The sequence below is a fragment of the Poecile atricapillus genome, chromosome W (genome assembly GCF_030490865.1).
Source record: "Poecile atricapillus isolate bPoeAtr1 chromosome W, bPoeAtr1.hap1, whole genome shotgun sequence".
NCBI lineage: Eukaryota > Metazoa > Chordata > Aves > Passeriformes > Paridae > Poecile > Poecile atricapillus.
In genome coordinates this window covers 82,509,959-82,536,908 of record NC_081288.1, presented here as the reverse complement: position 1 = coordinate 82,536,908, position 26,950 = coordinate 82,509,959, and the positions used below count along the sequence as shown (strand labels likewise).

At 44.4% G+C, this 26,950-nt stretch overlaps 1 protein-coding gene across 3 annotated transcripts in view; it reads left to right on the top strand.

The window, feature by feature from the left end:
- LOC131592136 (protein FAM219A-like) overlaps positions 1 to 26,950 on the top strand; it is a 408,033-nt gene that overhangs the window by 45,550 nt on the left and 335,533 nt on the right. The window contains exon 3 of one of the 3 annotated variants that reach the window (XR_009280522.1): positions 5,418 to 5,546. The exons of the other annotated variants lie outside the window; for them this stretch is intronic. The gene's annotated coding sequence lies outside the window, so the exon portion shown is untranslated. The remainder of the gene's footprint in view (positions 1 to 5,417; positions 5,547 to 26,950) is intronic. 3 annotated transcript variants of the gene reach the window in all.

The following is a 26,950-nucleotide window of genomic DNA, read 5'->3' as shown; positions in this document are numbered from 1 at the left end:
ATCAAATTTTGGAAACAACCACAATCACGGTCAGCGTCGAGCCCGGGATTGATGCTGGGTGAACTCTGAATCAGCCTCTGTTGCACTGATTCCCCCAAGTTCACCACCTGTCCTTTGGAGAGCTGAATTTTTATACAGTTTTTACGGCCTGAGGCTGTGTAGTCTCAGTTATTTTTCTTTCCTCCAATGTTTGTTGCATATTCATATTTTTCTGTGGGTTTGTTAACAAAGTTTCGGAGAAAAGGGGGAAGAGTCTGAGTAGTTTTACGGGAACTGGGTATTGAGATGCATAGTCCTGGAGAATCGGATCCGGTCTCACCGTGTCGTTGGAGCGCCTATCTTGCTTGGGTGGACCCAGCCCTCCTTGGTGCCATTCTTGTTCTTTTGCAAATTATTCTCTCTCCCTTGGCTTCCAGCTGCTGTGTTGCAATCCTTTGGTGTGTGTGTGTGTTTGATATATGGAACAATTTTATTTCTCCCTTTTTTCTTCTATACATATACAATAAAATGCGAATTATACTAACATATATTACAGGGCATTACATTTTTTTAATGGTGTAGTTGACAGGATATTACTGAGTTGATGAAGAGGTATTTTATATGGAGATAACTGCTCATCACAGAATAAAGGAGAAATTATTTTTTCGTTGAAACTGATATTCTCCAGCAAAAAGGTTATGGAGCCCCGGGTATAAAGCTTAACCTGAACTGCTCTCCGCTAATAGAATTGTTAAAAGCATGTCCAGACCCAGACAGAGAGATGTGGGCTGAGAAAAACTAGCAAAAACTGCAGTTATTTGCAGAGAAAATTAGAACTTTGGCAAAATAAAGGAAAAAAACCCTTGTAAGGGACAAGGCCTGGTATCCACATAGGTGGAGGCTGAACTCAGAGAGCAATACATTGTGTAGTGCAAACATAAAAATCTGGTTGAGTTGCAAATTGCTCTGGAGGCTGAAACAATAGCTCACCTGAAGGCAGTGAGTATTGAATGCTCAGAAGATAGCTCAAAGCTTGAGAAAGCAGTCTGACAAGTTTGTCCAGAGCCAAAGAGGTCTAAAGACTTTCAAATTAACACTGCTGGGGGAGGTGTGGAGGATGAACCAGCATTTTCCAGCCTTGTGGTAGGAGCTGGGCCTCCCAGAACTTGTCGTCCCCGTCCCCCCCCCGCCCCCCCGACAGCTTTGGTGAGGAGTTGGATGCAGTCAAACCCCTCCCTTCACTCTAAACTCTGTCTGCCTGTAAAAAATGAGGAGACGGAGAGGGAGGTGGGACTCCCTGAGCATGATGTCACCTCTCTCCACTCCCTGGAGAAGGGGTTTGACTCAGCAAAACGAACCCCCTCTACCCCTCACCCCAAGCTCTGCCCTCTTGTAGACAGAGTTTGCTTATCAACAGGCACAGCCCATGCTAATGATATCTCATTCTGCAACAGAACTGCTTAAGTTGCAAAGGAACACTTGCAATTGACCAAAGAAAATGAAATAGACAATGTTTTTAAAATTTTACTAATGGGGGGGAATGAAATAAAGCTTTTTGAAGAAGAAGCACATAATGGAGTGCCCTGGTCTTTTGCCCAGGAAGCAACCTGTTGTGTGAAAAGTTTGGACCCATTGGAGGGGGAAGAACCCATCCCTCTCCCCACTCCAACATGTGCTGAAATTACTGGGAGATTGTGGGATGCAGCAGGATTCCAACCAGTGCATGAGAAACAGCCGATGCCCCATCGGCCTTCTCCCACGTTATTGTTATTTATTGCAAAATTTAAGGATCAAGACCGAGAAAACAAACTCTCAGCACCACCTCCAAAAAGTGAGCTGTGAGAGGTTGGCAAATTCAAATACCCTAAAAAGCTCACTGGAAGTAAATGGAAAATTCTTTTCCTGTAATTCCAATGAAGCTTCGCAAAATGCTCCTACACTGCCTTCTTCTGACAATAGTGAATATTGAGCCTTGACTGCCACTAGAGGCCAGAGGCAGAACTGTTGATGCTGTAGAATTTGTAACCTTTAGGGGAAAAATACTTTAATCATTGTACAAGTTTTTTGTTTTTCTCCTGTTAATAACCCCTGATGTTCAAGTATATCCTCATCAGCCAGAAAACTCGGTGCATATCCGGACTTGGAATACAGAGCTGCTTAAGCAGAAGTGGAAAGCACTTTTGAATACCTACATGGTTGTGAGATCTAAGTCTGGAGACTCCTAAATTACGTGAATAAAGTCAGCTCTGAACAAAGAGGAAACATATTAGACAGTACAGTAAACAGTAAATCTGCAGCAGATAAAGCCACAACAAAACCTGAAACTCTAAACTGAAGTACATTAAATGGTTTATTTCTTGTATTTTCTGAGCAATGTCCCCAGTATGGCAGCATGGTTGTTTGTTCCTAGATTAGTCAACTGTCCTAGAAGGACCTTGTACCTAACAATTTTAATAGCAAATATTGCTTCAAATGCCAGAGGGTTAAGTGAGCAAGAAAGAAAAGAGAGCAGTGCCCTTTTCTCTAAGGACCACTCTAACATCACACGCATAGAATTAGTACTATGTTAATAGTTGGCTTGTGGACTTAAGTCCAAATTTGCAAAATAGTATGTAACAGAATATGTAGATTGGAGAAAAAACATTTTATCTAAAGCTGAAAAGGTCTCAAAAGGATGGCTGGCTACTCTAAATCGTTTGCCTACATGATGCTACAGATCCTCATCAGTATTGTTAAGTTACTAGATAATTTAAGTCTTACCAAATAAGTTTTATTTGTAATTGTTGCATTTTTGATGTCTTCTAAGTTTCTTTTCACAGACTGTTATTGTTAGTTAAAGGATCACTAAAACTTTCTATGGCAGAGAACACAAAAGAATACCAGGCAGATAGTTCCTCTTTTTGAAACAGGTACAAGTGAGACTGAGTTTTCTCCTTCTAGAAGTTTTCCATGAGAGGATGAAGTGGCAACTGGACCGAAGAGTTGCTGTTCTTTGCTGCATCAAGTATTTACATGTTTTTATTTTGATAAGTTTCAAGATATTTATGTTTATATATGTTTTATATGTTTGTTCCCAGCAACGTTTTAGGATGCTTGTATTTTCTCTCTGGTTGCCACAGTGGGTGGAAAAGATTCTTCCCTCAGTTTTGGGAGCTCACACAGGATTTAATCTGATTATAGAATCAAATTTGTGTACCTCTTCCTACCTCCTCAGAGCAAAGCATAAAATTGCTGTACCAAAGGAAGCACATGTAGTAATGGTAAGCGATGCGTAAAGTATAATTGGCAGAAGAAGGGGATGTGGAACTGTTTGCAGCCCCTGGAAGGAGGGAGAAAAGGGGATGACAGAGGAGCAGAGGTGGCAGCTGGAAAGTTCTCTCCAGCTGTAGACAAAAAAGGCAAAAGTGGTTAAGAGAAGAAACAAGATTTTGGATTTGAGAACTACTGAAGGGTTTGGTAAAGCTGGAAAGGTATTTTGTCCGAACCCAGGACCCTGACTGAAATTATATGCCGAGTGTGGGAACTGACAATGGTCAACTAAGAGATTTTTAGGCTTCAGGCATTAGCTTGAGCCTGTGTGAAACCAAGTCACATAACTTTCTCAGACTGGCCTGAAAAAGTATGGCCTGAGAAATCATAGGAATCAAAACAGTCCTTGGAGAGGGAAAACAACCTCTGCAGGTGTTGTTTGTATCCTTGTTGTTTTCTTGCAAGGAAAGGTCAAGGGGTGGTGTTCCTACTTGTCCAGTAATAATGATGTGTTAGTTTCATGACCAATGAGAGTTTTACCTTTCAGACCTTCTTGGAACTATCTATAAAAGATCTGGAATAATAAAACCTGCTCTCTTGTGCAACCCAGCTAGAGAGTCTGTGTCGTACTTCTGCTGTTCCTAATAATAGTGCGACATCTGGTAGACCCCGATGTTCCTTGCAGCCAAGAGCTGGACATTGGAGTCTCCCTCCTCCTCCCCTTGAGAGGTAAGGAGTTTTTCCCCATGTGCTCCTGGAGAGCTACAGGTCTCAGTGACCCCAGGTAGAGGACCCTGCCGGTGAGGAGGTCTGGAATGGCATATATCAACAAAGCTAGAGCTTACATTCCTAGGATAAGCCACTGTGTTTGCATATTGCACTCGCCGGCCGTTGTGATACAGGTTTCCCACAAAAGGAAACCGAAATTCCGCAGAGGAACAAACTAATCCTCTCTCTGAATTGGATGTAAGCAGTGCTTGGGACTCACTGTATCAGAAGGCTTTAAAGCCTTACAACTCTGGCCATCTGGGCATGGTAAAATGAGAGCGGATCATCTGGGGTGGGTCCCCATTTGATGGATCCCCGAATAGCCTGGTTCCAGCCAGAGCAGCTCGGCCCCTCAAACCGCTCGTGGATGCAGATCTGGGAGACCATGCAGGGGGTCCGCAACCTCTACTTCCAGCAGCAGCAACAGCAGCAGAGTGTCCCCACTGCGGCTGGCCCAGCCTCCCCACCCAGCTCCTCCACTCTGATATGCAGGGTCTGCGAAAGCGACTCCACCCCCCCCCCCCCCCCACCCCCCCGCCTCCCTGCCAGCAGGGATGGTGCTTCTGGGACAGCCAGCAGGACTTGTCATCTGGCCCTCACCGTCCGCATTGCTGCCTTCCTCGCCAGCCTGTCCGGACTTCTGAAGATATGGACTACCTCCGCTGATACAGCTTTGCACGGAACACTGTGGTCCCAAAGCTGAAAGTCGGACAAAAGATGCTGTAACAGAGGTGTTATAAATAAATCAGTCAAAATTTATCATTAAGGATTTTATTGAAAAATTTGTAAAATCGAGTTTTGGAACAGCCACAATCAAGGTCAGCGTCAAGCCCAGGGTTGGCGCTGGGTGAACTCTGAATCAGCTTCTGTCGCACTGATTCCCCCAAGTTCACAAACTGTCTTTTGGAGAGCTGAGTTTTATACAGATTTTTCAGCTTGAGGCTATGCAGCTTCAGTTTCTTTCTTTTTCTTGTGTTGTTACATATTCATATTTCTGATGCTGGACTGGTGATGAGTTTTCTGAGAAGGAGATGAAGTTTGAGTAGATTTTTGGGAAACAGAGATTGGGATGCATGGTCCTGAGGATTTTGACCATATCAGTATCAGCTGTTAATTGCTGGGTCGTTAGTAGGCTCGCCTTGCTGGGTGGACCCATCTCTTCTTGGTGTTATCTTAATTGCTGGGTCCTTCTCTTGCAAATTCCTGGTTTTCCAGCAGCTGCTTTTACAATCTCAAGTTGCTTGTGTTTTTTACATAAAACATGCTTTTATACTTGATTTTATATGTGTACAATAAAATGCGAATTATACCAACGTATATTACAGAGGTTTCTCCCCATGGTCCCTCCCCGTGGGTTTCGGGGCAAAAAGTGTGTCTTCTGAGTGTTTTTTGCCTTTAACTTTTCCTATGTTTGTTTTAAGGACTGGCCCCTGTGCTCTTTGCCGCGGCACCATGGGCAGAGGTTTTCCCCCCTGCTCTGGAGTTGGAGGGAGCTGGGGCAGTGGCCGGGCAGGGGGTTGAGAGACAACGGCTCAGATTTCTTGGTTAAGGTACCCCCCCCAGACGCGCGTCACGGCAAGCGCCGCTGCTCTGATGTTAGCACACAGCACAGCGGGGGATGGGTACAGCTCCCCTGCTCTAAGGAGCAGCTCTGCCAAGGGGAACGGCTCTGTTCCTGTACCCCCCCCCCCCCCTTCTCCTGGGGGCGATAAAAGGGTAATGATATATTGATTACATAATGTTATTGTTATAAATTATATTGTGATATTGGCTTTTGCAGGTATTAAAATGAATGTTATATGCTAAATACTTTTTAGTTATGTATGTACTTTTTTTCTTGTTAACAAGTTTTAAGCTTAAAAGAATTTCCTAAGTACAAAGCAAAAAACCCCAGAGGACAAAGACAGTGGGGCCCAAGCAGCTTATCAGGAGAACAATAGAGCCCAAACTGTTATCAGCAGAAGATGTGAAGCCCAGCTGCCCTCAAAGGAAGGATAAGAGGCCCGGACTGTTATCAACAGTGACCATTTGCAAAAGAAAGGAAACCAAACTTCAAATAATGCTGACCAGCTAGAATAATGATGACCAGCAAAAAAAAATATGCTGACCAGTAGAAAATAAAATTGTGCAAAAGCATGATCTAAGAAGGCGGAACCAGGGAGGGGACATGTTTTGAATATGCATTAAACCTTCACAGCAGGGGGGGATAAAAAGAGTGTTCCCAAGATACCAGGTGTGTTCCTGGCAACCCGCCAGGGCACCCGGCCGTTTTAAGCCTTTGCTTTATTTCCTTTGACTCCTAATTGTCTTTTTATTTATATTAAACTTTTTATAATTTATTAAGTGAATCTTGTTTTTAATATTATCTACTGATATGATATTTGTGAAAAACGAGGTTCACATAATTTTTATAGAATTTAAAAGTTTAATAAAAAAACAATTAGGAGAAAAAAATAAAGTTAAGTATACAGATATGGCCGGGTGCCTCTCCATTCAGCCAAGAGAGCACACCTTACTAACAAAGGATTGTCCCTTAAAAACAGAACCCTACTACATATCCATAAATTCTCATACATATTCATACATTCTTCTTAGGATCTTTGGTGTTCTTCTGTTTAGTTTTCTCTTGCCCCCTTCCCAATAGATCAATCTTCTTGGCGCCATTGAGATTTACATTCTCTGATACCAGAAATGCAATAAATTCCTCCCCCCAGAGTTCTGGTCACTGCTGTCTTCATCTGGATAAGATAGTTTACAAATGCAGAAGTTCTCTAGCTATTTTTTCCTCAGTCTTTGGGTTATACAAACAAAAGCAGTTTTTATTTTAATACTATGCCATAACCTAACATATATGTATTATACTACTATTTCTAAATTTCATCAATAACAGAAATAAAGAAAACTACATATTAATACAACAAAATTTCTCATTCTTATACACATAACATTCATTTTAATATTTGTGAAAAGCCAACAATATAAAATGTATCTATAACAAAACCCCCCTTTTTCTTTTCATGAATCATTTGGCTTGAGCAATATTTCTTGTCCTCTAGCCTTTATTATTTGCTCATTTTTTTCCTAAATTAATCTTGCTTCTTCAAGAGGATCTTCTATGTTGTTCTGTTTCTTTAGCACCATAATTTTTTGTGCCGCTCTAGATGTAGTCAATTTTGGATCTATAGGCATTGTTGTCACTTGCATACTCTGAACTACTCTGGTGATTAGCTGAATAAAGCAGGGGATTAAACAAGGAAGAAATATCAAGCCAGTTGTAGCACACAAAAGGAAGAAGCCTAACTTTTTCCACCATTCTATTCCCAATAGATTATCCCACCAACTGCTTTTTAGCATTGGGTCCCATTTTTGAACTGGTACATGTGCTATTTTTCTGATATCATTGACTATATCCAGTACGGCATCCCCCTTGTCATCTATTTTTAAACAACAATCTGATGTATTAAATTTCCCACAAACACCTCCTTCTTCAGCTAACAAATAGTCTAAAGCAAACTTATTCTGATATATTGCAGCTCTGGCTTGACGTTGCTGAGTGGATATTAATTCTATTACCTGGGCAGTTTTATTTGTTATTACTTCTACAACTGCCTGGAGTTTTATGATGCGATTTAGCATATAAATTGGGGTTCGGTATCCCCAACTCCCATCTTGTGCCCAGGTGGCTGGCCCATAGGTTTCCAATATGCGCTCAGGGGGCCATTCTTCATCTCCCCATTTTTGAAATCCTCCAATCTCTTCCCTTTTGCTTCTTTTTAGGTCCTCATATACTGGCACTCCTAGTTTGTCTCCATTTGGTCCTGGCAGAAGAAAAAATCCTGGCTGTATAATTCTCTAAGTACAACTCCCTTTCCATCGTGGGGGGAGTTTTGGGTATGCTCTTTTTCCACATATCCAAAATAAGCCATCTGGTGCTTTCCAAAAATCAATTTTCTGTTGATTTAAGTTTTCCCAGAGTTTGGAGATTGCAGGTATACTAAAGTAAGGATTCTTGCCTTTATCCTTACATTGAAACAGTTTAGTTTCATTATTATATATGCAATCTCCTTCCTTTGTTTTTCTGGGAGCCCAGTACCAAGTTGGTTCATCTGGGATCCACCATGTGGAAGTTTCATTACTAACTTTATATCTCTTACAGGGAGTATTTCCTACTTCATTAAGGAAATTCCTCCCCATGCGCCAGAGACATTCTTCTCTTATCACTGTTGAGCTTAAAATCCACCCTTCAGGATGGTTTTCTCTCTTTGTAATTGTCTGGTTCCATTTTAGGAGTTCAATTTGACTTAAGCTGCTGCTTTTCCATGGCCATTCTTCTGATGTCAAAGCCCCTCCACATAGCCAACAGTTAGTGATGTTAAGTTCCTTACTGATTCTCTCTCCCAACTCCACAAACTGTTTTTTTCCCAGTCTTGAGATATCTATTTCTTTTTCTAATTGTTGTTCCAGTTTTGTATACAAATCTTGAAGTGAAACTGGCACAGGATTAGATTGCTGTGCTGGTTTTGCTTTTTTTGCTTATCAGTTGTTCTTTTACTAAATTTTGGGTTTTGCTCCCAATAACATATGTAAAACAAATCCATCTCTCCCCTTTTGGACATTCACTTCCTAACCTATTACTACTTGCTCCCAAATTTTCTGTAACCCAATATTTTTTCCCATTATGCATACAGTTACCTAGTTTGGATGGGTTATAACAGTGACTGTTGATACAGGTATGAGTGACAAAAAAGGAACTTCGGTGTCTTTGCATATACAGCTTTTGGTAGCATTTATGGCACATGTTTGCTGGTATTCCAAAAGAGAAAAGACAAAAAATGAGTGACAAAAAAAGGAGTAACAGAGGTCCGGTATGGCTTGTATTCCCACCTCCCATGCCTATGGGGTTGCTACCTATAGCAGGTGTATAGTATCTTCTTGGTGGCGACTACAGTGGCCAACCCAGTCTTGCCCTCTATTTCCTTATCAACTCCTTTTTGTCAGTTTCCAGGCAAATAGCTTTTGGCACTTCCTCTTTTTTAATTTCTCAGCAAATCCTTTTTTGACACTTTTTAACAGTAGTTTCCCACCATTTCTTAGGTATTTCCCACTCAACAGGCACTAGTAATTTCCCATCTGCAAAGCAAAAGTTATCATTTAAGTTATTTTTAATAGATTTGGTACACAACACTTCCTGCAATGAGAGGCTTAACTTTGTGAACTACAATACTTATTTTTCTCTAATTTAAGTACTTACATTTAATCCAGCTAGCATGTCTTATATTGGGATGATTTAGACAAGGTATATGATGTAGCACTGATGGAAGTTGTGATTTTCTCCCCTCCTTTATACACATCACAGGCAAAAGCAAAAATATATGAGGATTTCCCGACCAAAACAGCCCCAGTCCTCCTGTTTGGGGTGGGAATTTTTGCCCCCCCCAAGGTGGATATCGAAGGTGTCCCAGAACTTGTCCAGGCAGGACTTGAAACTACTGATACAGACTTGGTCTTACTTCCCAGTTAGGCGTGATTCTTAGCTCATCCCTTGGATCATTTGGATTGTCTCAGTTCATTGCCACCCGATCTCTGCTTAAGAGTCCATTTGGTATCACTCGGTTTGGGTGTTATAGTCCAGTCTTATTGGTGTGAATCCAACTTCACTCTGGTCCAGATTGCAGCCTCGCTGCCTTAGTTATCAGTAGTACCTGAAAGGGATTTCTTAGCAACACAGGGAAAGTGAAAACATCACATAAACAAAATTTAACAGTAAACATAGGAGCTAATCTCTTTCTGTGAGTTTAAATTAGTTAAACAAGAAAGGCTAGGATAGTTTTGACTTCAAATCTTTTTAGCTCTTTTTTAAAATCTCTGACTTCTGAGGAACTCAAAGGGGCATTTACAAATCCCATATTTCCCCCTCCCATTGGGACTTCTCGTAATGGGAATAAACTAGTAGCCTTTCTGTATTGTTTTGGGGAGGAGTCAGGGGAAACCCGCTTTTGAACTAAGCTTCCTGTATTTTGGTATGGTACCTCTCCGTTAAGGAAGAAATTCTTTAGGACCACTGCGTCCATGGCAGAGGTTGATGGGACAATAAAGGCAGGGATCCGTCCTGCCGCTGAGTCCTCCAAGGGGGGGCCGTAGGCAGGAACTGTTACCGGAACCACCGAGAGAGCGGAGTCTCTCGGCGGAAACCAAACCGGGGCGTGGACAGTCTGCACGTGTCTCCTGGCGGCAGGAGCAGCGGTGCCCAGCGCAGCCGGCAGGGACACAGCCACCGGGGCCGGGACGGCCGGGGCAGCTGCGGGAAAAGTGGCGGGGGATGGGACAGCAGGGGTGCCCAGTGCGGGTAAAGCAGCCGGGGCCGGGGCAGATGGAACCCCCGGCAGGGCCGGCGGGGCTGCCGAGAGCCACGCGGCTGCACCCGGGGCAGGAGGGACCCCCAGCAGGACATCTGCATCAGGCGGGGGGCCAAGCAGGAGAGGAGGGGGTAACACTTCTAAAGGGTCCCAGCTTTTCTCTTTCCTTTTTTTTTTTTTTCTTCTTGTTTTGTCTTTGAGATTTCTGATATTTCTAGAATTTTTACTCTCTCAGAGTTTGTGTCCCCCATCCAGCATGCTGCATATTCTTTCTCCTCTGCATTAAACAGTTCTTTTGAATTTACAAACACGTTTAAAGCCTGACAAATCCAAGTTTCAAAAGAACCATATCTAGGCTGTTATAAATGCAAAGGCAATTTCGTGATATGAATTGAAAAAGAGAAATTTATTAATAAACAACAACAAGCGAAACAGCGATAAAAACCCACAATAAAAAGATCAGCGCAGCGCTGGGTGGACAGGGTCTACACCAGAGGTATAGGTTTCCCAAATCCACGATCGAGGGTTCCCAAGCCTCGGTTTTTATAGGGATTTTCTGTCCTTAGGCGAAAATTCCAAGCAGGTTCCATTCACCAAGTGTCCTTGATTGTCCAGTGAATGGATTTCCTGACATGGAATAATGACATTAACTAGTGTCCGGACAGAATCTCCTCATATGTAAAGGAGATTCTGTATGTATTGCAACGTTAGGTTTTCATGGCAGAGCGGTGGAATCCGGGCTGGTGCCGATGGATATCTCGGCCGTGCTTTTCCCCTTTGTCTTTCCTGATTGCCTTTTCAACACCGGGATGTTCAGGTCTGGCAAAGCCTATCTTTTGGAGCTTGTCTTTCTTTCGTTGATCAGTTTTTTTCCTACAGGAATCTGCAGGGCGTTGCTCGGGTCCGGAGGCAGATAATTTCCCGAGCCAGCTCCATTGTCTTCCTGATGGTCCGTGTCCTGTCTGTTTGTTCGAGTTGATGGGCCTGCCTGAGTTCGTTATCTGGGTGTTGTTGGCAATCAGTGGTTTTTCGGAGAGAGCCCCGTTCTGCTCTGAGGAGAGGCCTTTTTACATTTCATATTTTCATTGCAAAACACATTTGTCTTATTTATATACTTCGAATTTTTAATACAAACAATAATTTATTACAGTCCCCCACCTAATAATTTATTACATTTAAAAATTCGTTATTTTAACATCAATTCTCTTTGGAAGGAAAGTATTTCTTTTTTATCCTTTTTCACCTTTTCCTTCCTCTGTTACCCAATCATTAATTTCTGTTGACAACATATGTTTGCTTTCAAATTCCTCTAAGGCTTTTAATGCCTTATCACTCTCTTTCTCTTCCTCTAAAATCATTAATTTAGAGAGAAGGGCTGTTTTATCTTGTGCCTTTTCTGGGTCTATTGGGAGGGTGGCAATTTGCATTCCTTGCACCACGGAGTGTATTAATCTAATCAGGCAAGGAATCAAACAGGGCAGAAAGATGATCCCGGCAATTGAACATCCTACAAAGAATACTAGCTTTTTCCACCAAGCCCCCTGCGCAAAAATTTGATCCCACCAGGAGGCTTGTAGGATGGAATTCCATTTCTGGACTGGCACATGTGCCACCTTCTTAATTTCTGCAGCTAGTCCCTTTATAGTTTCTCCATAATCATCTATCTCCATGCAACACTCGGATTCATTAAATCTTCCGCACACTCCTCCCTCCTCGGCTAGCAAGTAGTCGAGAGCTAATCTGTTTTGGTAAACAAAGGCTCTCATTTGGGAATGTTGCTTTGCTAGGAGTTCCAGGGCTTCTGAAGTGTGGTTTGAGACTACTTCCATTACCGCTTGCAGTCTGATGAGCCGATTGAGGAGGTAAATGGGGGTTCTATAACCCCAACTGCCATCATTTGCCCAGGTGGCTGGACCATAATATTGTATGATCCTCTCGGCAGGCCATTCCTCCTCTTTCCATTTCTGGCTCCCTCCTGCCATTGGTAATATCTTTTTTTAGATCCCTCTTTTGTCGAGCTAGAGTTTCAAAGAGGGGAGCACCTAAAGACTTGCTTTCATCTTTTGGTAATGTAAAGAAAAATGGCCGAATTAATCCGAGTGTGCATGACCCTTTCCACTTCCGTGGTAATTCACTGTATGCTTTCTTTCTGCATACCCAGTAAATTCCATCGGGAGCTTCCCAATCTCTATTAATTCTTGCCGGATCCTCCCAATAGTCCCTCAGGCCTATGAATGAATGGAAGGGATTGGCCCCTGGTTTCTTGTTCCAACAAAGTCCAATAGTTTCTATCCACTCGCAGTTATTTTCCCGATAGGGAATCCAATACCCCTCGGGCGGTTCCGGTTGCCAGATTTTTGTTTTCTTATCTGAGTTTACCGTGAGGGTATTTACACACGGAGTGTATCCTACCAGATTGGTAAACTCCTTTCCCTCCCGGCTGATGCAAAAAGTTCCAATTATTCGTTCGTCTATTACCCATCCCTCTGGCCTCCGGGTTGTTTTTGAAAATTTTAATTCTGTCCATTTTAGTAATTGTTCCGGGGTCAATCCCTCTCCCTTCCATGGCCATCTTTCAGCTGATTTCAAACCACCGCATATCCAACAGTTGGATAAACCCAATTCAGTGGCTATCTCCTGCATTAAGTCTACAAATAGGTTTTGGTCTGGGCTAGGTAATTTCCAATTGTCATATTGTTTCTCCAATAGTTCGTATTGTTTACTGAGAGAGTTTAACCTCTCTTGCTCCAATCTTTTCTTTTTATTTTCCATTTCCTGTCGTTTCATTTCCATGGCTATCTGTTTTATTTTATTCTCTGGGTCTAACCCTTCCTCATCCTTAGAAAAACAGAACACTAGGTCAAATTGAAGACACGCGTTTTCATCATCTGACTTCAATAGATCCAAAATTATTGGTTCATTATTGAATGTCAGTTTCGCTTCGTGTTTCAAATTTTTCCCTTCCCAATACATTTTCCCCCCCATCATGCACGGTTTTAAGTTTGCTTTATTGTAGCATGTAGGGTTAACTCGGTGGTAAGCCAAAAATGTTGAATGTTTCTTTCCCCCAATCCAGACAGTTTTATTACACTGTCCACAGACCGCAATTGGGGAAATTCCCTTTATTTCTCTTTTATTCCGGAAGTGGGTCATTGCGACCCCTAATTCTTCCGAGGTCCGAATGGGTCTTTCCTTGATACTTGCTCCTGAGCTCGAGCACCAGACTTTTTCTTTTAATTTACACAATTTGAGCTGAGTACCGTTTAACCAACATATTCCCGCGTGTAATTCTGGAGGACACTCGGTCAAACGCTCGATTTTTGTGGCAGTCTGACACTGCTCACACTTCCCCAGGGGACCCTCCCCTGGGGGCGCCTCGGGCTCCATTCCTTTGATCGAGCACATGGCTAGGCTCAGGGACATCAGGATTCCCCACAATTGCATCCCTCTGCCATTCCCTTCTCCCGTACAAAAGTATACGGCGGGGGTAACCATCTTCTCGGCAGCAAGGACTGTCTTCAGGGGCCCTTGATGTCCTGATGGCAAACCTTCGCTTAAAGGTTGCCCACCGAGACGCTTTAACCGGGTCAAACCTGCACGGTACTTTCACGGTTCTACGGCACTCAATCTCCAAGCGTTCTGCTTTACAATCAAGCTGACCCCCTAATCCTTTTTGATAAAACAGGAACCACTCCGGAGAGTCAAGTTCCAAAAGGCCCGCCCGAGTTGCAAGTATCAGGAATCTGTTGGTCTGATCTAATTCTCTTTCGTAGCACCTAGTGCACAATCCCTTTGGTTTATAACCCCTTATGCAATGAGCCACCCAAATCTGCTTACAATAAGCACACTTAAAATGCACAAACAGAAAACAGTAACAATCACGGATATTACAACTTATCCTTTCGTCACTGTTCATTTGTGTTGTCTCCGGAGCTTGATTTTCAAATCTCCTGGCGGGGTGGTGACCTTCCACTCAGGGGCTTTGCAATCGGGAACTTTCTTTGCTCGAGAAAAGTGAGTCCAACCTTTCTCGGCCGTTCGTACAGCGGTGTCTGTTGTCAGAAGGACGAGGAACGGGCCTTCCCAGTGATGGCTGAGGGGAAGTTCCCTCCACACTTTGATCAATACTTTGTTGCCCGGCTGGATTTTGTGAATTGGAAATCCCAATGACGCGCTTTGGGGAATCAATCCTCTTCTCCTGAGCTCCTGTAAATTTTTATTTACAGAAATGAGATAAGGTTGTAATTGCACATCCTCTATTTGAGGATGTGACACCGGCATTCCATGCTTATATGGCATCCCATATAGCATTTCAAAGGGGGACAGGCCGGTTTCCGAATGAGGCATGGTCCTGATGTTTAACAATGCCAAAGGAAGACATCGGACCCAAGTCATTTTTGTTTCAATTATTAATTTGGACAATTGTGATTTTAATGTTTGATTCATCCTTTCTACCTGCCCCGAACTCTGAGGATGCCAAGTAGTGTGATATTGCCATCTGATTCCCAATGCTTCCGACAATTGTTTAATGATTTTTGAGGTGAAGTGAGTACCTTGGTCCGAATCGATATGGTCTACTATCCCATATCTAGGAATTATTTCTTCTAGTAGAATTTTAGACACTGTTTGGGCTGTAGCCTTCGCTCTAGGAAATGCTTCTACCCAATGTGTCAGTTTATCTACTATCACTAGTAAATATTTATTTCTCCCAATTTTTGGTAATTCAGTGAAATCCACCTGGATTCTTTCGAATGGCCTGTATGAAAGTGGCCGACCACCCCAATTTGTTTGTTTTGAATTTGATCGATTAACTTTCTGGCATATCACACACCCTTGTACCTCTTGTTTGGCAAGTTCAAAGATTCCTTTACATCCGAAAAATTTTAAAAATTGTTCAGCCAACGCTCTGGTTCCCCAGTGAGTTTGCTCATGCAATCTTCGGAGTATTCCCTTTGCTATACTTTTTGGAACTAGCTCCCTCCCGTCCGGCAACCACCATTTATTTTCCTTGAAATATCTATCCACCTACCTTTCTGAAATCTTCCAGCTCCTTCTCCGAAGGAAGCACGGATACTTCTGGTGGTTCCTTGGGGCTAATCTCAGGAATACTTACCGCCAGCAACGCAGCTCATTTCGCCTCTTTGTCTGCTAAATTGTTCCCCCTAGTGTGAAACTGCCACCCAGTTTGGTGTCCTTTTACATGGACTACCGATATCTCCTGGGGCTCCCTGACCGCTTCTAAAATTTGTCTAATGATTTCTCCATGTATTAATCCTTTTCCCTTTGTATTTATCAAACCTCTTTCTTCCCATATTTTTCCAAAAGTGTGCACTACCCCAAATGCATACTTTGAATCCGTGAAAATAGTCCCCCTTTTTCCCTTCAGGCCCTTGAGGGCTCTTAAGAGTGCAAATAGTTCACAGGCTTGAGCTGACCAGCTTGCCTGCAGGGGACCCGATTCAATGATTTGTCCGGTCATACCATTTATGATGGCATAACCTGATTTTCTTTTTCCTTCTACCATTTTTGATGAACCATCAATGAACCATTTCTCCCCCCCTTCTAACTCTTGATCCTCCAGGTCCGGTCTTACCTTAGTTTGCAATTCTACTGCTTCAATGCAATTATGAAATAGCTCGCCTGTTGGTTCCCCAAATAAAAACTGCGCCGGGTTCTGGGCAGTAGTTGTTCTTAACTCGAGACCTGGCGAACTGATTAGCATGGCCTCGTATTTCAGAAGCCTTGAATCAGTTAGCCATTTCTCGGCTTTTTGTTGTAAGATATTTCTTACATCGTGTGGGGTGTAGACTGTTAAAGAGGCTCCAAAAGTTATCTTTTTTGCTTCCCCAACTAACAGAGCTACTGCAACAATTGCCTGCAAGCAAGTAGGCCAACCTCGACTGACTGGGTCTAGGATTTTTGATAAAAATCCAATGGGCTTTTTCTTTTCTGCCCATTCCTGGGTCAGAACTCCTTGGGCTGTTTGTCCACTTACATCGACAAACAGCTGGAATTCCTTGTTCGTGTCTGGCAAGGTTAGAACTGGGGCAGTTATGAGTGCAGTTTTCAGTTCCTGGAACTTACTTTCATCCTGAGTGGTCCATTTTAATCTGTCTGTATTCAATCTCTCGTATAGAAATTTTACTTTTTCACTAAATCCTTCAATCCATTGCCTGCAATATCCCAGAAGCCCTAAAAACTGTCTGATTTGTCTTTTTGTTTTTGGGGCAGGAAGTATGAGAATTCCTGCCACCCTGTCAGGGTCCAATTTCTTTTTTCCCTGTGATATCCAACGACCAAGATATTTCACCTCGGGCTCTGTGAATTGCAGCTTAGACTTTGATACCTTCAAACCTTTCTGTCCCAAAAAATTTAACAAGGAAATTGTACTCTTTTTAACCTGTTCCTCTGTCGTCCCGGCAATTAGTAAATCGTCTACATATTGTAATAGTTTTGTCCCTTCCTCCAGAGTGAATTCAGTGAGTAACTGTTCCAATGCCTGTCCAAATAAATTTGGGGATTCCACGAATCCCTGGGGGAGGACCGTCCACCTTAATTGTTGGTTTCTGTTTGTGTCAGGATCTTCCCACTGAAAAGCAAAGAAATTCCTGCTCCCCTCATCCAAAGGACAAGTCCAGAATGCATCTTTTAGATCAATTACACTATACCATACATCCTCGGGTGAGAGTCTGTTAAGTAAAGTGTAAGGGTTTGCAACGACCGGGAACCTGGTTCGGGTCCTAGCATTTACTGCTCTCAGATCCTGAACCAGTCTGAAACTCCCATCTGCTTTCTTTACTGCAAGGATGGGGGTGTTATGTTGGGACATGCAAGGTTCGAGGGTACCTCCTTTGAGAAGGTCGTCAATTACTAATTTTAGACCCCTTCTCCCTTCTATTGGGATGGGATACTGTTTGATCCTAATTGGATCTTCCGGGTTTTCTATTTCAATCTTGATGGGGGTAATATTTAATTTCCCCACTTCTCCTTTTGAATGCCATACTCGTGGATCAATTTTTCTTTCATCTTTTGGAGTCAAATGAAATATCTTTATTACCAATTCAGAATTTTTCACGACAATGTTTATGCCTAATGCCACAATCATATCTCTGCCTAATAAATTATAGTCTGCTTCCTCTACTAACAATAAATTCCCTAAACAAACTTTATTCTGAGATTCAATTTCCACATCTTTTATTACAGAGACCTTAAAGGGGTCTCCCTTAGCACCAATCACGATTACCTTTTCTTTGCTTGCCATGCAACCCATGGGTAATTTTTGTAGGGTGCTTCTTTCAGCTCCCGTGTCAACCAGGAATTCTATTTCCTGGCGATGGGGACCCACTTTTAATTTTATCAAGGGCTCCGTAGCTGTTACTTTCCCCATCTGAAAGAGCCCAAGACTTCCCTAATCTTCCTGGAACACTTTTTCATCTTTTTGCTTTAGTCAGCAATCCCGTTGGATGTGCCCCACCTTTTTACAGTAGAAACATTCTGGCAGATTCTTTCGAGGAGTGGGACTGTCTTTCTGGGATCCCTGCTGCTTTTTCGGTACTGTTTTACCTTGTTTCTGTTCTTGTTTTTGTACTTCTTTTACTGCGGCCACTAATATTTTGGCCTGTAACTTTTGCTTTTCGTCTTCCCTTCTCATATATACCTTTTGAGCTTCTCTTAGAAGCTCTTGTAAACTTTTCTCTTGCCATCCATCAATCTTTTCTAGTTTCTTTCTGATATCCTCCCACGATTTTGCCACAAACTGAGTTTTGAGCAAAACTTCTCCCACCGGAGAGTTAGGGTCAGTCGCAGAATATATCTGCAGACTTCGTCTTAACCTCTCTAACCATTCAGTGGGGGATTCCTCCTTTCCTTGGCATTCCCCAAATGCTTTGCTAATATTTTGTCCCCGGGGAACTGCCTCCCTTATTCCTTGTACAATCATATTCCTTAGATCCACCATGTTTCTCCTACCTTCTTCCGTTTGCGCGTTCCAACTCGGGATTACACCAGGCCATTTTTGACTGCCTGGCGTTCCCTGTGGGTTACGCCGTTCCCAATCCCTGATACCCGCCTGTTTAATCATTTCCCTTTCTTCCTGACTGAACAGCGATCTCAGGATAGCCATGAGATCCTCATATGTATAAATACTACTTCCTAAAAATTCATCCAATCTCTCAGCCACCCCAAACGGGTCATCCAACAGCCTTCCCATTTCCTTTTTGAAAGCCCGCACATCCCCTGAGTTAAGAGGTACATTTACAAACCCGATAACTCCTGGGGCAGTTGGCACTTCCCTGAGGGGAAACATTCGATGCCCAGTCTCGTTTTCTCCCCATTCCTCACTTGTCAACCTTGCCTTATAGCGAGTTCGACTCGAGGGAGGGGAACTGGGATTCATAAAAATTGACTCTTTTATTTGCGGATATTCCGCGGTAACTAATTTACCAACGGGTTTCTCCTCAATTACGTTTGAGGGTCCCGGTAGTGGTGGCCGTACTGGCAACGGGGGATAGGGTGTTCCCCAGTCTTGCATCAACCTGGCTTCTGAGGAGGTTGTGGCGGCCGGGGTTCCTGCAGGCGGGGACACAGGGAGGGCTGCCGGAACTACTGCCGGTGCCGATTCCCTTGTTTGTGATGTGTGTGCTTCGGCTGGTTGCCCTGGGGAACCTGCGGGTGCTGACGGCACCACCTGATCTGCTGCAGGAGGTCCTGCCGGCCTGTGGTATGGTGGGGGTAAGTGATCCAGGGGTTCCCAGCTTTCTGCTTTTGTCTCACTTTTCTGTTTTACCGGGAACAACCCGACTCTGGTAGTTAACCAGAGCCTGGCCTATTCTTTCTCCTCGGGGTCTGAGGAAATTTTACGCTCTACATGGGCGATTAATTCGCCACATGTCCATCTTTCAAATGTCCCTAGTACTGGCCAAATGAGATGGTTTCTCAGTTCCTGACCTCCCCAAACTTCGGCACAGTAATAAATCATTTTAGCTTTGGATTTTCCTTTCCTTTCGGGACAATTTTCCCAATTCCTCAACATCCATCCCAGAGGACTTTCTGGTGGGATGTCTAACAATTCCTTCGTTGTCTTGGAAGGGTTTTTCTCATCAACTGGCTTTTGCACTTTACTCTTTCTCTGTCTGTTGAGAAGACCCCCGAGCTGTTCACCAGTCTTCACAGAAGTAATTGTGAATGCCAACTTTATTTTTATCTCTAGCACACTTTATAGGGTTTTACAGGGTTCGCGGGCAAAGCAAACTACTATTGGCTGGTGCACACAGGTTTACATTCTTGTCCTGATACACAGGAACATTGTTTTACCCTCTACAGGCAAATCTCAAGGACTTTAGCCTTTAATATTGCGGGTTACTCCAAGAGGCTGGTTTGTGCAGACAGGCTTTTACCAATATATCATGTCCCCCATCTGCTAAAAAACTCTCTATAATTCCCCCATTTCCTTTTTGCACAAACCAGGCCTTGGATGCAGCTTGTACTATACTTCTACGAATACAAGATAACATACAACTCACTAGCATTATCACCATTATCCCAATGAGTAGCATCCGTCCCCCCTCTAGCACAAGAGACTTCAACCACCCAGTAATGCCCCAGCTGGCGAACCAACTCTCAATGGGGTTACTGTCTTCTTTTAGGGCATGTAACCCATCTTGTAGCTGGCGTAACTGCTTATGGATGGAAACTGAATGGTCAGTAAGATTTAAACAGCACATGCCCTCAAACTCTTCACAACCATGCCCTTGCGCTAGGAGCAAAAAGTCAATTGCAGCTCGGTTTTGTAATACTGCATGACGTACACTACTTACATCGGCTGAAAGCTCACTTAACATTGTGGATGTTAAATTTAATTCTTTTCTAGTCCAGCAAGCGAGCCTTTTTAGGGTGGCTAGGCTCTTGGCGGCAGCTGCTCCTGGAATAAAGAAGGAGGTTGCCCAGATTATGCCGCGATTCCAAAAGTCTGGGTTTCTAACATCATCACATTGTAACTCATTTAGGCTTCGCTTGGACCGTCTATTGGTTTTCATTTTGTCAGCCACGCTCATCAATTGATGTAAGCTTGGGTGGAACAAGGTAAGTTTCCCAAGATAACATGGCCCTCCATGTGGACTAGCAGTAATTCCATTCCACGCTCTATCCCCATAGACTAGGAAGATGGAACTAGGTAAGCGCTTTGGTAATTGTCCTGTGAGATTACATCGCGAGTAAAAGGCTTTACTCTCAGTGGCAGAAACAAGATCAACTATGGGGTTAACTGTAGCCCAGTGCTGTGTTGCTTTATGAAGATGGTTTTTTGTTGGGGGCTCAAATATTATCCATCCACCTGAGGTGTTGGTAGAACCTAGCAGATCTAACTCCTCTGGGGGTCTCATGGTAACATTGAGAACCTCAATAATTTTTGCTTGCCAGCAGGCTTCAAGTTGCCTAGATGTAAGGCCAATGGTGCGGTTGCACTCCTGCAGCATTACTGATCGATTTAGTCGAGTCTCGTTGTTAATTAAACCTTTAAAGGCTGGAGGATCCCATTCAGGGACTCCCACGAGACAGGTGCGAAAAGGATCTCCAGGGGTAGCTAGGCTCAAACACATCGATTTCTGACCAGTCAGGTGTGCTAAAGTTACCCATATGTTTTGTCACTTCTGGATATCAGTTAGCAGACAGCTGGTTGGGGCTACACACAGCACAATTACCATAAGCAGTTTGTCCCATGCAAGTGGCGTCATGTTTGCAAACTTACGGCCAAAACTTTGATCGTTAAGTGAACTTTCGAAGATGCTTATGCTAACTCTTGAAGGGGGAATGCTTATACCTTATACTAGTTTAACAATTGCTACACACACTAAACCTCTTATCTTAACTCTTATCTATCTACTTCAACACACGTGTTTTGGTATATATATAATCTAAGCGTGAAAGCAATTTGCAAAAGGGTAAACACACAACTAAAATTTGTTTCGTGCACAATTAGATAGAGTCTCTGCACTCTTCTCAGATCTTCACAGGAATTTCTCACGAACAGACTATGGTTTGACACAGTTCAGTCCTGAAACATTTGTTGTTCTCGTGGTGTCAGCTGACAGCCGATCAGAGATTGACTGAGGGCATCAATGTTCTGATTGTCTCTCAGATCCTTCGTGGCTGGTTTGGTCCATCGGCTAGGCACCCACAACGGTCCAGTATCTGTGGAAACACAACTATAACCACGCCCGTTAAATAGTAATGGACTTGGTCCCTCCCAGATACCTGTTTTTGGGTTTTTGTAATATAACTTAACTTCTGGGGTAGCTTGCATCTTTACTTGGCTATTGTGAATGACCACTGGGGGCTGCTCTAAATCTCCAACTAAACTGAGGAAATTTAGAGTGAATAACACTTGCTGCAATCGAATGGTAGGGTCTGACTGTTCTGGTGTTTTTTGTTTATTCAAGTACTCTTTTAGGGTTCTATGGGCTCTTTCTACAATGGCTTGTCCAGATGACACATGGGGAATTCCAGTTACGTGTTTGACTCCCCATTTTTGTAAGAAGCGAGAAACTCGTGTTCCTACATACGCAGGCCCATTGTCTGTCTTTAGTTCATTCGGAACCCCCATTACGGCAAAACATGCTACTAAATGTCGAATTACGTGTATGCCCTTTTCCCCTACTTGTGCAGTGGCCCAAATCATTTTTGAAAAGGTATCTACTGTAACATGTACGTATTTGAGGCGACCAAATTCAGGCACATGTGTTACGTCCATTTGCCAAATCTCACAGGGTTGAAGACCTCTAGGGTTAACACCTAAGCCTAGAGTGGTTCCATATTGACTGCATTGTGGACAGGATTTTACAATGCCTTGTGCATCTGTTAAGCTGATATTAAATTGTCTCTGTAAGGCTTTTGCGGCTTGATGAAAGAGAGCATGACTCTCTCTTGCAGCTGCGAAGGAGTCTCTTGGTGCTGCTACAACAGGACTGACAAGCGTGTCAGCTCTTGCATTGCCTTCTCCGAGACCTAATTCTGTTTGATGACTGCGGATGTGAATGATGCAACAGGGCTCATCTCTGTCCTCTATAGCCCTTTTGATTTGAAAAAATAGTTGACACAATCGCTTATTATCTGGTGGTTTGATGAGAGCGTCTTCAATGCCTTGTACCACTCCTACCACGTACAATGAATCTGATACAATGTTTAGCTTACTGTCTCGCCAATGAGACAGTGCCCATGCGACGGCTGTAAGTTCTAATGTCTGCAGTGAGTCGTGTGCATCTCCATCTATAACTTTACTTCTCCAGCTCGAGTCTTCTTGCCAGGTACAGGCTGCCTTCCTCTGCCGACTTCCTGCATCCGTATACACTGTAAGGCCTTTCACTGGCTGTTTCACAACTTTGGGCTGTAGCAACCACCGCTGTTTTAAGACAATCTGCAGGCGCGGGTCGCTAGGTTGTTTGTTGTGTACAGTTCCTGGGTAGTTGAGCAGCGCTAATTGGATTGGTTCTGAGTGTCTCAGCATCCACTCAAGATTCTCTATCGTTATTGGTAGACTGATATGTTCCGGTTCAGCACCACTAATCTCCATTATTCGTGTTCTCGCCTTTTTGATGAGATAAGCAATTGCTTCTGTCCTCTGCCAGATACTCATTGGTGGCGTATATGGTGTGAAAATCCATTCAAGGATTGCTAGAGGCTCTGCACTTTTCCTCGCTAATTGCACTAACATTGGCTTCTTGGCAGGCTGCTTGGCACCTCGACGACTCTTAGGTGGGCCTTCTCCCCCTTTCTCTTTTTGCCAAGCAGGCCACTGAAATATGATGGCACATGGTGCAACAGAGTGGTTACAAATCAAAAGTCCTAAAGGCACATCTGGCAATCTTCTATCTGCTAGTGTTGAAAGTAGTTTCTTTCCCAGATAAATGAGACAGTTCTTTTGATCTGCTGAAAGAGTAATTGGGGCTTGTGGGTCTGTACCTTTCAAAAGGCTCATTAAGGGTGCTATCTCATCATTTCGTATACCAGCAATGGATCGTACCCATTGCAGATCTCCAATAAGTTTCTGTGCATCATTGAGAGTGTTGATTTGAGTAGTTAGTTCCAATTTCTGCGGGTGGACTGATGAAGATGTCAAAATCCACCCTAGGTACTTCCATGGGGCTTGTTTTTGGATTTTTTCTGGGGCAACCACCAAGCCTTTTGCTGCGAGCTGGGTGGTGATAAATGTGAGATCTTCATCTTGAAATGGATCGCGTTGACAAAACAAGATGTCATCCATGTAGTGATAAATAATTGTCTGGGAGAGCTTGGCTCCCACAGGTGTCAGTGCCCAGTGCACGAACAGTTGGCACATAGTTGGAGAATTTTTCATTCCTTGTGGAAGGACCACCCACTGAAATCTCAGAGATGGACTTTCTTTGTTGATTGACGGCAAGGTGAAAGCGAATCTCACTGTGTCTTCTTTCTGTAGGGGTATCGTGAAGAAACAGTCTTTCAAATCTATAACTAGAAGATGCCATTCTTGTGGCAGCATTGTGGGAGAGGGCATCCCTGGTTGTAACGCACCCATCGCCCACATTTGGTCATTTACTTTGCGCAGGTCATGCAGCAATCGCCACTTTCCAGACTTCTTTGGGATGACAAAAATTGGAGTATTCCATGGGCTGAGCGATGGTTGGATATGCTTTGCTTGTAGCTGTTCCTTGACAAGCTCATGTGCAATTGCTAGCCGCTCTTGAGATAGAGGCCACTGCTCAACCCACACAGGCTCATTAGACTTCCACTGAATCCTTGGGGTAGGCGGCCTGTCAGCAGTGGCGACTACTGAAAAGGCGATTGGCTGGGGAGAGTTAGTGCTGCTCCGAGCTGGCTGAGAACATCTCGACCAACGAGCCCTCCAAGGGTTCCAGGCAAAGGCATGACGTATGGACATAAGGTGGCGGTCTGTCCTTCAGGAAATCGAAACTGGACCGGGTGTACACTTCTCAGAGACGTGGAGTATCCTCCTACACCTTGTACCGAGCTTAAGGCTCTGTGGAGAGGCCATTCTCTTGGCCACCAGACTCGGCTGACGATGGTGACATCAGCTCCCGTGTCTAGCATCATCTTAACTCTTTGTTGCTTTGACCCGTGGCACAGGGTGATTTCGATTACTGGACGATGACTCATTTGTTGAACGAGATTCACCACGGTGTCTCCTGTTGATCCAAACGCTTTGGCTCCGCGTTCAGGAGCGCTTCGAAAAATGTCTTTCTCAGTTGCCACCTTTTGGAGCAACACCAGTTGAGCAATTCTTGTTCCCTTCTTGATTGTAAGTGGAGGAGCTAGAGTGTAGGCACACACTTGGATTTCACCCGTGTAGTCAGCATCGATGACTCCTGGGAGAACAATAAGTCCTGCCATTCCAGCAGATGATCTCCCAATCAGCAAAGCACCAAGCGCACTGGTAGCAGAATAAATGTGGCCTGTGACTCCGGTTGGGATTTTGCGGACGCTGGTGTCGATGAATGTGACATCTACTGATGCTGCCAGATCGAGTCCCAGGCTTCCTCGGGTTGCTGGTGGGTTGAGCTGCTGAATAGAGTTGGGCCGGCAACTTGTGTCCTCGCGCGGCGGCTCCTCGCGCTCTTGATCACGTTTTTTGCAAGGCGACATACCGAGGTAGCATGCTTGTCTGATTGGCAGTGATCGCACCACACAGTAGCTGGACAGGATTTTCGCAAGTGTCCTCTGTTGCCACATCGAAAACAGATGCCTGGAGGTGTGAGGAAGGGTTTGCATCTGCTTCCTAGCTTGCTGACAGCAGCAGCAATCAGACTTGTGGTTGGTTTGATGGCTTCCGCAACAGCATTGGCTACTAGCTGTCCTTGCTGCGTTTGATTTACTCGCAGAGCAATATCTAGCATGTCTCCCACGTCTGCTTGCTTTGGGAGTGTGGCAAGAATAGGCTTTATCTTTGAGTTGGCGTTCTCAAAAGCCAGCAGTTTAAACATGTTCTGCTTTGCCTCTTCTGTCATGTCACTCTGAGCTTTAAGGGCTGCTGACAGACGATCGATGAATTGAGAATACGGTTCCGTGAGGCCTTGCCGTATTGTGGTGAAGGAAGGATGAGGTTTGGAGTCAGGCACAGCATTAAAGGCTTGACGAGCGAGCTGTGCGGACAAATGATGCATTGCGAGAGGATAGTTTAATTGCACGGCCATATGATTGAAAACTCCTGACCCGGTGAGCATGTCAGGATTAAGTCCATACAATACATCATTTTGATCTCGAGGTCGATTAGCTTCTAGGACTGCTAACCTCTTCCATTCTTTCTCCCACACCATAAGCTGTGATGGGGTTAAAAGCAGGCGTGCGAGATTCTGGCTGTCTGTGGGACTGTTAACATCAGAGGTGAACAGCCAGTCCAATGCAGTGTTTGCAGCTTCAGATTTGATGCCATTCTCGGTGACTGTCTTCTTGGCTTGCTGCAAGTTTTTCCAGTCATGCTGTTCATACCGCGGATTCTGTTGATCAAACAAAATGGGACAAGCAATTGCCCCTACTGCGTGCCACTCTCCTTCAAGGATTGCATCTCGAATGATGCCGGACCACCTCTGCTGTGCTCTGTGCTTTCTGTTTTCTCCCTCCAAGGTGACAGAACTGGAACATGGCTGTGGTGTTGGCAGTATTTCCAAAGGTGGAGCAGATGGTTCAGGGCGCAGCATATCCTGTAGCTGTTGGACTGACTCTGCTCGTTGTCTGGGTGTTTGCTGCAAAGCTGCTTTCTCTTGTTGAGGCTGCGCTTTATTTATACATAGGGTTTGCTCAATTCGAGCTTGGAGCTGCTCTACAAGCTGCTCTATTTGATGTTGCCATCCCAGTAGCTCCTTCTTTGTGTCTGCGCTGTCATTAGTTGGCTCTGCTCCCGCTGCAAGCCGTCCGTCATCGGAATGCATAGAGATGTCGTCATCGGAGGGGATAGGGATGTCCTGCGGTTTTCTCCAGTGAACGGTAGATGGCATCGAAGGGTAGATCTTCGGTTTGCACTTTGCGGCTCTTGTTTCTGCTGACGTATCAGGCTCCGCCTGGCTGGAGCTGGCGCCCGCTCCTTCCGTGGGAGCCGTCATTTCTACATCCGCATTCGGCAGGGTAACTTCCGGCTTAGGCTCTGCCGGCGCGGCCGAAGCGGCAGCGTGTTCCGCCGGCGCGGCCGGAACCGCGGAGTGCTCCGCCGGCGCGGCCGGAGCTGCATCGGCGCACCCCTGGGATTTTAAAAGTTCCGACATGGTGCTACACTGCCTCCCTTTGAGCCCCTTCGCTGGCCGGACATGCCCCACCCCGAAAAATGCGCTCAAACGACTCGTAGACGCGGCAGGGGGTGAGCGCGGCGCGCCTGTTTCGGGCTGCGCCATGGCGTCTATAGCAGCCGCTGCTACTGAGGACTCCGCCTTCATATCCCGTACGGCATTTAACACAAGTTTCCAAACCGGACCGAGGGCTACTACGTCTTTGCTCTTTCCCGTAATTGCCGTGTCCCACATCAGATTCCCGACCTCAATCCACTCTTCCACTGCAAAAAGCAGTGAGGGCACTGCAAAATGCCCGCGATTTTTCGCCCATATAATGAGCTTATCCAGGTC